The sequence below is a fragment of the Osmia lignaria genome, unplaced genomic scaffold (genome assembly GCF_051020975.1).
Source record: "Osmia lignaria lignaria isolate PbOS001 unplaced genomic scaffold, iyOsmLign1 scaffold0002, whole genome shotgun sequence".
NCBI lineage: Eukaryota > Metazoa > Arthropoda > Insecta > Hymenoptera > Megachilidae > Osmia > Osmia lignaria.
Window position 1 is genome coordinate 18,358,748 of NW_027478159.1, and position 10,245 is coordinate 18,368,992.

Consider the following 10,245-nt stretch of genomic DNA (forward strand, 5'->3'; position numbering starts at 1 on the left):
GTAGTTTTCGAGATATATCGAGATATTTAAAAGTTCCGAAGCCGCACCAACATAATAGAGATACAGAAACACCGTGGCCCCTTTCTTTGAGATAACTCTGCACTAGTGCGAGCCGCAAATGCCACTTCCAGCTTAGCTGTGCAGAAGAAGAACAACAAGAAGAAGAAATATCTCGAAATATGCCCGTCAGGCCCCTTCCCTTGAGATAAATCTGCAAATATCTCGGAAACGAAGCGAGCTATGGCAAAATGTTAAGAGACCTTTTTTGTAGAGAATTAAGTTTCCTACTTTTTATGTTCTATGATATTTTTTGATCAGATGCGTAGTTCTCGAGATATATCAAGATATTTATAAGTTCCGAAGCCGCACCAACATAATAGAGATACAGAAACACCGTGGCCCCTTTCTTTGAGATAACTCCGCACTATTGCGACCTGCAAATGCCACTTCCAGCTTAGCTGTGCAGAAGAAGAACAACAAGAAGAAGAAATATCTCGAAATATGTCCGTCAGGCCCCTTCCCTTGAGATATATCTGCAAATATCTCGGAAACGAAGCGAGCTATGGCAAAATGTTAAGAGACCTTTTTTGTAGAGAATTATGTTTCCTACAATTTATGTTCTATGATATTTTTTGATCAGAAGCGTAGTTTTCGAGATATATCGAGATATTTAAAAGTTCCGAAGCCGCACCAACATAATAGAGATACAGAAACACCGTGGCCCCTTTCTTTGAGATAACTCTGCACTAGTGCGAGCCGCAAATGCCACTTCCAGCTTAGCTGTGCAGAAGAAGAACAACAAGAAGAAGAAATATCTCGAAATATGTCCGTCAGGCCCGTTCCTTTGAGATAAATCTGCAAATATCTCGGAAACGAAGCGAGCTATGGCAAAATGTTAAGAGACCTTTTTAGTAGAGAATTAAGTTTCCTACTTTTTATCTTCTATGATATTTTTTGATCAGATGCGTAGTTCTCGAGATATATCAAGATATTTAAAAGTTCCGAAGCCGCACCAACATAATAGAGATACAGAAACACCGTGGCCCCTTTCTTTGAGATAACTCTGCACTATTGCGAGCTGCAAATGCCACTTCCAGCTTAGCTGTGCAGAGGAAGAACAACAAGAAGAAGAAATATCTCGAAATATGTCCGTCAGGCCCGTTCCTTTGAGCTGAATCTGCAAATATCTCGGAAACGAAGCGAGCTATGGCAAAATGTTCAGAGACGTCTTTTGTAGAGAATTATGTTTCCTACAATTTATGTTCTATGATATTTTTTGATCAGAAGCGTAGTTCTCGAGATATATCAAGATATTTAAAAGTTCCGACACCGCACCAACATAATAGAGATACTGAAACACCGTGGCCCCTTTCTTTGAGATAACTCTGCACTAGTGCGAGCCGCAAATGCCACTTCCAGCTTAGCCGTGCAGAAGAAGAACAACAAGAAGAAGAAATATCTCGAAATATGTCCGTCAGGCCCCTTCCCTTGAGATAAATCTGCAAATATCTCGGAAACGAAGCGAGCTATGGCAAAATGTTAAGAGACCTTTTTTGTAGAGAATTATGTTTCCTACTTTTTATGTTCTATGATATTTTTTGATCAGACGCGTAGTTCTCGAGATATATCAAGATATTTAAAAGTTCCGAAGCCGCACCAACATAATAGAGATACAGAAACACCGTGGCCCCTTTCTTTGAGATAACTCTGCACTATTGCGAGCTGCAAATGCCACTTCCAGCTTAGCTGTGCAGAAGAAGAACAACAAGAAGAAGAAATATCTCGAAATATGTCCGTCAGGCCCCTTGCCTTGAGATAAATCTGCAAATATCTCGGAAACGAAGCGAGCTATGGCAAAATGTTAAGAGACCTTATTTGTAGAGAATTAAGTTTCCTACTTTTTATGTTCTGTGATATTTTTTGAGCAGATGCGTAGTTCTCGAGATATATCAAGATATTTAAAAGTTCCGAAGCCGCACCAACATAATAGAGATACAGAAACACCGTGGCCCCTTTCTTTGAGATAACTCTGCACTATTGCGAGCTGGAAATGCCACTTCCAGCTTAGCTGTGCAGAAGAAGAACAACAAGAAGAAGAAATATCTCGAAATATGTCCGTCAGGCCCCTTCCCTTGAGATATATCTGCAAATATCTCGGAAACGAAGCGAGCTATGGCAAAATGTTAAGAGACCTTTTTTGTAGAGAATTATGTTTCCTACTTTTTATGTTCTATGATATTTTTTGATCAGACGCGTAGTTCTCGAGATATATCAAGATATTTAAAAGTTCCGAAGCCGCACCAACATAATAGAGATACAGAAACACCGTGGCCCCTTTCTTTGAGATAACTCTGCACTAGTGCGAGCCGCAAATGCCACTTGCAGCTTAGCTGTGCAGAAGAAGAACAACAAGAAGAAGAAATATCTCGAAATATGTCCGTCAGGCCCCTTCCCTTGAGATAAATCTGCAAATATCTCGGAAACGAAGCGAGCTATGGCAAAATGTTAAGAGACCTTTTTTGTAGAGAATTAAGTTTCCTACTTTTTATGTCCTATGATATTTTTTGATCAGATGCGTAGTTCTCGAGATATATCAAGATATTTAAAAGTTCCGAAGCCGCACCAACATAATAGTGATACAGAAACACCGTGGCCCCTTTCTTTGAGATAACTCTGCACTATTGCGAGCTGCAAATGCCACTTCCAGCTTAGCTGTGCAGAGGAAGAACAACAAGAAGAAGAAATATCTCGAAATATGTCCGTCAGGCCCGTTCCTTTGAGCTGAATCTGCAAATATCTCGGAAACGAAGCGAGCTATGGCAAAATGTTAAGAGACGTCTTTTGTAGAGAATTATGTTTCCTACAATTTATGTTCTATGATATTTTTTGATCAGAAGCGTAGTTCTCGAGATATATCAAGATATTTAAAAGTTCCGAAACCGCACCAACATAATAGAGATACTGAAACACCGTGGCCCCTTTGTTTGAGATAACTCTGCACTATTGCGAGCCGCAAATGCCACTTCCAGCTTAGCCGTGCAGAAGAAGAACAACAAGAAGAAGAAATATCTCGAAATATGTCCGTCAGGCCCCTTCCCTTGAGATAAATCTGCAAATATCTCGGAAACGAAGCGAGCTATGGCAAAATGTTAAGAGACCTTTTTTGTAGAGAATTATGTTTCCTACTTTTTATGTTCTATGATATTTTTTGATCAGACGCGTAGTTCTCGAGATATATCAAGATATTTAAAAGTTCCGAAGCCGCACCAACATAATAGAGATACAGAAACACCGTGGCCCCTTTCTTTGAGATAACTCTGCACTATTGCGAGCTGTAAATGCCACTTCCAGCTTAGCTGTGCAGAAGAAGAATAACAAGAAGAAGAAATATCTCGAAATATGTCCGTCAGGCCCCTTCCCTTGAGATATATCTGCAAATATCTCGGAAACGAAGCGAGCTATGGCAAAATGTTAAGAGACCTTTTTTGTAGAGAATTATGTTTCCTACTTTTTATGTTCTATGATATTTTTTGATCAGACGCGTAGTTCTCGAGATATATCAAGATATTTAAAAGTTCCGAAGCCGCACCAACATAATAGAAATACAGAAACACCGTGGCCCCTTTCTTTGAGATAACTCTGCACTATTGCGAGCTGCAAATGCCACTTCCAGCTTAGCTGTGCAGAAGAAGCGCAACAAGAAGAAGAAATATCTCGAAATATGTCCGTCAGGCCCCTTCCCTTGAGATAAATCTGCAAATATCTCGGAAACGAAGCGAGCTATGGCAAAATGTTAAGAGACGTCTTTTGTAGAGAATTATGTTTCCTATAATTTATGTTCTATGATATTTTTTGATCAGAAGCGTAGTTTTCGAGATATATCGAGATATTTAAAAGTTCCGAAGCCGCACCAACATAATAGAGATACAGAAACACCGTGGCCCCTTTCTTTGAGATAACTCTGCACTAGTGCGAGCCGCAAATGCCACTTCCAGCTTAGCTGTGCAGAAGAAGAACAACAAGAAGAAGAAATATCTCGAAATATGTCCGTCAGGCCCCTTCCCTTGAGATAAATCTGCAAATATCTCGGAAACCAAGCGAGCTATGGCAAAATGTTAAGAGACCTTTTTTGTAGAGAATTAAGTTTCCTACTTTTTATCTTCTATGATATTTTTTGATCAGATGCGTAGTTCTCGAGATATATCAAGATATTTGAAAGTTCCGAAGCCGCACCAACATAATAGAGATACAGAAACACCGTGGCCCCTCTCTTTGAGATAACTCTGCACTATTGCGAGCTGGAAATGCCACTTCCAGTTTAGCTGTGCAGAAGAAGAACAACAAGAAGAAGAAATATCTCGAAATATGTCCGTCAGGCCCCTTCCCTTGAGATAAATCTGCAAATATCTCGGAAACGAAGCGAGCTATGGCAAAATGTTGAGAGACCTTTTTTGTAGAGAATTAAGTTTCCTACTTTTTATCTTCTACGATATTTTTTGATCAGATGCGTAGTTCTCGAGATATATCAAGATATTTAAAAGTTCCGAAGCCGCACCAACATAATAGAGATACAGAAACACCGTGGCCCCTTTCTTTGAGATAACTCTGCACTATTGCGAGCTGTAAATGCCACTTCCAGCATAGCTGTGCAGAAGAAGAACAACAAGAAGAAGAAATATCTCGAAACATGTCCGTCAGGCCCCTTCCCTTGAGATATATCTGCAAATATCTCGGAAACGAAGCGAGCTATGGCAAAATGTTCAGAGACCTTTCTTGTAGAGAATTAAGTTTCCTACTTTTGATGTAGTATGATATTTTTTGATCAGATGCGTAGTTCTCGAGATATATCAAGATATTTAAAAGTTCCGAAGCCGCACCAACATAATAGAGATACAGAAACACCGTGGCCCCTTTCTTTGAGATAACTCTGCACTATTGCGAGCTGCAAATGCCACTTCCAGCTTAGCTGTGCAGAGGAAGAACAACAAGAAGAAGAAATATCTCGAAATATGTCCGTCAGGCCCGTTCCTTTGAGCTGAATCTGCAAATATCTCGGAAACGAAGCGAGCTATGGCAAAATGTTAAGAGACGTCTTTTGTAGAGAATTATGTTTCCTACAATTTATGTTCTATGATATTTTTTGATCAGAAGCGTAGTTTTCGAGATATATCGAGATATTTAAAAGTTCCGAAGCCGCACCAACATAATAGAGATACAGAAACACCGTGGCCCCCTTCTTTGAGATAACTCTGCACTAGTGCGAGCCGCAAATGCCACTTCCAGCTTAGCTGTGCAGAAGAAGAACAACAAGAAGAAGAAATATCTCGAAATATGTCCGTCAGGCCCGTTCCTTTGAGCTGAATCTGCAAATATCTCGGAAACGAAGCGAGCTATGGCAAAATGTTAAGAGACGTCTTTTGTAGAGAATGATATTTGCTACAATTTATGTTCTATGATATTTTTTGATCAGAAGCGTAGTTTTCGAGATATATCGAGATATTTAAAAGTTCCGAAGCCGCACCAACATAATAGAGATACAGAAACACCGTGGCCCCTTTCTTTGAGATAACTCTGCACTAGTGCGAGCCGCAAATGCCACTTCCAGCTTAGCTGTGCAGAAGAAGAACAACAAGAAGAAGAAATATCTCGAAATATGTCCGTCAGGCCCCTTCCCTTGAGATAAATCTGCAAATATCTCGGAAACGAAGCGAGCTATGGCAAAATGTTAAGAGACCTTTTTTGTAGAGAATTAAGTTTCCTACTTTTTATCTTCTACGATATTTTTTGATCAGATGCGTAGTTCTCGAGATATATCAAGATATTTAAAAGTTCCGAAGCCGCACCAACATAATAGAGATACAGAAACACCGTGGCCCCTTTCTTTGAGATAACTCTGCACTAGTGCGAGCCGCAAATGCCACTTCCAGCTTAGCTGTGCAGAAGAAGAACAACAAGAAGAAGAAATATCTCGAAACATGTCCGTCAGGCCCCTTCCCTTGAGATAAATCTGCAAATATCTCGGAAACGAAGCGAGCTATGGCAAAATGTTAAGAGACCTTTTTTGTAGAGAATTAAGTTTCCTACTTTTTATGTCCTATGATATTTTTTGATCAGATGCGTAGTTCTCGAGATATATCAAGATATTTAAAAGTTCCGAAGCCGCACCAACATAATAGAGATACAGAAACACCGTGGCCCCTTTCTTTGAGATAACTCTGCACTATTGCGAGCTGCAAATGCCACTTCCAGCTTAGCTGTGCAGAGGAAGAACAACAAGAAGAAGAAATATCTCGAAATATGTCCGTCAGGCCCGTTCCTTTGAGCTGAATCTGCAAATATCTCGGAAACGAAGCGAGCTATGGCAAAATGTTAAGAGACGTCTTTTGTAGAGAATTATGTTTCCTACAATTTATGTTCTATGATATTTTTTGATCAGAAGCGTAGTTATCGAGATATATCGAGATATTTAAAAGTTCCGAAGCCGCACCAACATAATAGAGATACAGAAACACCGTGGCCCCCTTCTTTGAGATAACTCTGCACTAGTGCGAGCCGCAAATGCCACTTCCAGCTTACCTGTGCAGAAGAAGAACAACAAGAAGAAGAAATATCTCGAAATATGTCCGTCAGGCCCGTTCCTTTGAACTGAATCTGCAAATATCTCGGAAACGAAGCGAGCTATGGCAAAATGTTAAGAGACGTCTTTTGTAGAGAATGATATTTACTACAATTTATGTTCTATGATATTTTTTGATCAGAAGCGTAGTTTTCGAGATATATCGAGATATTTAAAAGTTCCGAAGCCGCACCAACATAATAGAGATACAGAAACACCGTGGCCCCTTTCTTTGAGATAACTCTGCACTAGTGCGAGCCGCAAATGCCATTTCCAGCTTAGCTGTGCAGAAGAAGAACAACAAGAAGAAGAAATATCTCGAAATATGTCCGTCAGGCCCCTTCCCTTGAGATAAATCTGCAAATATCTCGGAAACGAAGCGAGCTATGGCAAAATGTTAAGAGACCTTTTTTGTAGAGAATTAAGTTTCCTACTTTTTATCTTCTATGATATTTTTTGATCAGATGCGTAGTTCTCGAGATTTAAAAGTTCCGAAGCCGCACCAACATAATAGAGATACAGAAACACCGTGGCCCCTTTCTATGAGATAACTCAGCACTATTGCGAGCTGTAAATGCCACTTCCAGCTTAGCTGTGCAGAAGAAGAACAACAAGAAGATGAAATATCTCGAAATATGTCCGTCAGGCCCCTTCCCTTGAGATAAATCTGCAAATATCTCGGAAACGAAGCGAGCTATGGCAAAATGTTAAGAGACCTTTTTTATAGAGAATTATATTTCCTACAATTTATGTTCTATGATATTTTTTGATCAGAAGCGTAGTTTTCGAGATATATCGAGATATTTAAAAGTTCCGAAGCCGCACCAACATAATAGAGATACAGAAACACCGTGGCCCCTTTCTTTGAGATAACTCTGCACTAATGCGAGCCGCAAATGCCACTTCCAGCTTAGCTGTGCAGAAGAAGAACAACAAGAAGAAGAAATATCTCGAAATATGTCCGTCAGGCCCCTTCCCTTGAGATAAATCTGCAAATATCTCGGAAACGAAGCGAGCTATGGCAAAATGTTAAGAGACCTTTTTTGTAGAGAATTAAGTTTCCTACTTTTTATGTTGTATGATATTTTTTGATCAGATGCGTAGTTCTCGAGATATATCAAGATATTTAAAAGTTCCGAAGCCGCACCAACATAATAGAGATACAGAAACACCGTGGCCCCTTTCTTTGAGATAACTCTGCACTATTGCGAGCTGCAAATGCCACTTCCAGCTTAGCTGTGCAGAAGAAGAACAACAAGAAGAAGAAATATCTCGAAATATGTCTGTCAGGCCCGTTCCTTTGAGCTGAATCTGCAAACATCTCGGAAACGAAGCGAGCTATGGCAAAATGTTAAGAGACCTTTTTTGTAGAGAATTAAGTTTGCTACCTTTTATGTTCTATGATATTTTTTGATCAGATGCGTAGTTCTCGAGATATATCAAGATATTTAAAAGTTCCGAAGCCGCACCAACATAATAGAGATACAGAAACACCGTAGCCCCTTTCTTTGAGATAACTCTGCACTATTGCGAGCTGCAAATGCCACTTCCAGCTTCGCTGTGCAGAAGAAGAACAACAAGAAGAAGAAATATCTCGAAATATGTCCGTTAGGGCCCTTCCCTTGAGATAAATCTGCAAATATCTCGGAAATGAAGCGAGCTATGGCAAAATGTTAAGAGACCTTTTTTGTAGAGAATTAAGTTTCCTACTTTTTATGTTCTATGATATTTTTTGATCAGATGCGTAGTTCTCGAGATATATCAAGATATTTAAAAGTTCCGAAGCCGCACCAACATAATAGAGATACAGAAACACCGTGGCCCCCTTCTTTGAGATAACTCTGCACTATTGCGAGCTGCAAATGCCACTTCCAGTTTAGCTGTGCAGAAGAAGAACAACAAGAAGAAGAAATATCTCGAAACATGTCCGTCAGGCCCCTTCCCTTGAGATAAATCTGCAAATATCTCGGAAACGAAGCGAGCTATGGCAAAATGTTAAGAGACCTTTTTTGTAGAGAATTAAGTTTCCTACTTTTTATGTTCTATGATATTTTTTGATCAGATGCGTAGTTCTCGAGATATATCAAGATATTTAAAAGTTCCGAAGCCGCACCAACATAATAGAGATACAGAAACACCGTGGCCCCCTTCTTTGAGATAACTCTGCACTATTGCGAGCTGCAAATGCCACTTCCAGCTTAGCTGTGCAGAAGAAGAACAACAAGAAGAAGAAATATCTCGAAATATGTCCGTCAGGCCCCTTCCCTTGAGATAAATCTGCAAATATCTCGGAAACGAAGCGAGCTAAGGCAAAATGTTAAGAGACCTTTTTTGTAGAGAATTAAGTTTCCTACTTTTTATGTTCGATGATATTTTTTGATCAGATGCGTAGTTCTCGAGATATATCGAGATATTTAAAAGTTCCGAAGCCGCACCAACATAATAGAGATACAGAAACACCGTGGCCCCTTTCTATGAGATAACTCTGCACTATTGCGAGCTGTAAATGCCACTTCCAGCTTAGCTGTGCAGAAGAAGAACAACAAGAAGAAGAAATATCTCGAAATATGTCCGTCAGGCCCCTTCCCTTGAGATATATCTGCAAATATCTCGGAAACAAAGCGAGCTATGGCAAAATGATAAGAGACCTTTTTTGTAGAGAATTAGGTTTCCTACAATTTATGTTCTATGATATTTTTTGATCAGAAGCGTAGTTTTCGAGATATATCGAGATATTTAAAAGTTCCGAAGCCGCAACAACATAATAGAGATACAGAAACACCGTGGCCCCTTTCTTTGAGATAACTCTGCACTAGTGCGAGCCGCAAATGCCACTTCCAGCTTAGCTGTGCAGAAGAAGAACAACAAGAAGAAGAAATATCTCGAAATATGTCCGTCAGGCCCCTTCCCTTGAGATGTATCTGCAAATATCTCGGAAACGAAGCGAGCTATGGGAAAATGTTAAGAGACCTTTTTTGTAGAGAATTATGTTTCCTACAATTCATGTTCTATGATATTTTTTGATCAGAAGCGTAGTTTTCGAGATATATCGAGATATTTAAAAGTTCCGAAGCCGCACCAACATAATAGAGATACAGAAACACCGTGGCCCCGTTCTTTGAGATAACTCTGCACTATTGCGAGCTGCAAATGCCACTTCCAGCTTAGCTGTGCTGAAGAAGAACAACAAGAAGAAGAAATATCTCGAAATATGTCCGTCAGGCCCCTTCCCTTGAGATAAATCTGCAAATATCTCGTAAACGAAGCGAGCTATGGCAGAATGTTAAGAGACCTTTTTTGTAGAGAATTAAGTTTCCTACTATTTATGTTCTATGATATTTTTTGATCAGATGCGTAGTTCTCGAGATATATCAAGATATTTAAAAGTTCCGAAGCCGCACCAACATTATAGAGATACAGAAACACCGTGGCCCCTTTCTTTGAGATAACTCTGCACTATTGCGAGCTGCAAATGCCACTTCCAGCTTCGCTGTGCAGAAGAAGAACAACAAGAAGAAGAAATATCTCGAAATATGTCCGTTAGGCCCGTTCCTTTGAGCTGAATCTGCAAATATCTCGGAAACGAAGCGAGCTGTGGCAAAATGTTGAGAGACGTTTTTTGTAGAGAA